Genomic DNA, 1,877 nt, shown 5'->3' on the forward strand with positions numbered 1-1,877 from the left:
GTGACGGTAACATCGTTTGAAAAGGACGTTGAGCATAAATGGGCCTTTAGACAAATGTGAAAACACACTGAAGAGAATCTAATTATTACACTATTGCACTTAGAACAGGAAACACAGTTTAAATGACACAAGATTAACCAATGCACCTTGGAGGTGCACAGATTCGTTTTGCATTACCTTTTTTTTTGCCATTTCACACAACCCAGAAAAATGAAAATGTGCATGAACTATAGGCCGGTATTTACAATATTATGAATGAAATGTGCGATGTTTGGAAGAAAGTTGAGGTGTGACTGACTTTAGAGTATTGCTTTATTAAGTGCTTCATTTTTACAGTTTCAGGTTGATTTTCTCACTAAAATCTCTCTAAACTTTGTCCTCTGACTGTCCAACCAGAAGAAGCCTGTAAGAAGAAGATCTGAACTCATGTTTAATATTAATTTGCTTTTCGAGCGTGTTTCTTTCACCCTGGGTTTAATCTCTCAGGCTGAAAACAATCTTCTCTCTGATATATTAGCCTGCAGACTTTACTCAGGGTTAAAAACACATCCAACCTTCTCTGCATTGTTTTCTTTTAGGTAATCTATATTTTATACAGTTATTATTCAACTAAAAAGAAGCTAGAATCAGTATTTTGTCACTGATTTTAATGTAAAGTCAATAAAGTTAATTTAAATATAAATAAACCTTCAGTTCATTGACCTGATTCATCTCTAACATAAAAACATGTTTCTGTGCATTAAGACAGCAGAGCGATGTCACTTCTCATCATCTAATTGGCTTTTACAGGATGATGTCATCGCCGGGGACGACGGCAGCGGAGCTCCTGATTGGCTAAAATATAAGATCGGTCTGTTGTTGTTTTGTTTCTTTTTTAAGTGATTTTGTTTACTGTTATTCCTCTCCTTCATCACTTCATCACTTCATCACTTCATCCCTCCATCTCTTCTTTAATGCCTCTGCTGCATGAAGCTGCCTTATAGGAAATCTTTCTTTCTTTCTTTCTTTCTTTCTTTCTTTCTTTCCTTCTTCCTCTCTATCATTCCCTCCATCATCAGACTCACAGATCAATAATTACTTTTTCTTCTACTGTCTAGTTCTGTCTGTTCTTTTATTTGATCTCCCTCTCTCTCTCTCTCTCTCTCTCTCTCTCTCTCTCTGTCTCTCCCTCCCTCCCTCTCTCTCTCTCTCTCTCTCTCTCTCTCTCTCTCTCTCTCTCTGTGTCTCCCTCCCTCCCTCTCTCTCTCTCTCTCTCCCTCTCTCTCTCTCTCTCTCTCTCTCTGTCTCTCCCTCTCTCTGTCTCTCTCTCTCTGTCTCTCCCTCCCTCCCTCTCTCTCTCTCTCTCTCTCTCTCTCTCTCTCTCTCTCTCTGTCTCCCTGTCTCTCCCTCTCTCTCTCTCTCTCTCTCTCTCTCCCTCTCTCTGTCTCTCTCTCTCCCTCTCCCTCTCTCTTTCTCTCTCTCTCTCTCCCCCTCTCTCTCTCTCTCTCTCTCTCTCTCTCTCTCTCTCTGTCTCTCTTTCTCTTTCTCTCTCTCTCTCTCTCTCTCTCTCTCTCTCTCCCCCCTCTGTCTCTCTCTCTCTTTCTTTCTCTGTCTCTCTCTCTCTCCCTCCCTCTGTCTCTCTCCCACTGTGTCCGTCTCTCCTCCTCTGATGAAACTATCAAATTATTGTAAGTTATTCATACGTTTATTTTATCATTTTAACCCTTTAAATATAAACACATGGAGACAAAAACAGCTCACTGACCCTTAACAGTGTGTTTATGTAGAAGGAAGGAAAGGAGGGAGGAAGGAAGGAGGGTAGGAAGGAAGGAAAGGAGGAAAGGAAAGAAAGAAGGGAGGAAGAAGGAAGGAAGGAAGGAAGAAGGAAGGGAGGAAGG

Source organism: Scomber scombrus, chromosome 10 (genome assembly GCF_963691925.1).
Source record: "Scomber scombrus chromosome 10, fScoSco1.1, whole genome shotgun sequence".
Taxonomy (NCBI): domain Eukaryota; kingdom Metazoa; phylum Chordata; class Actinopteri; order Scombriformes; family Scombridae; genus Scomber; species Scomber scombrus.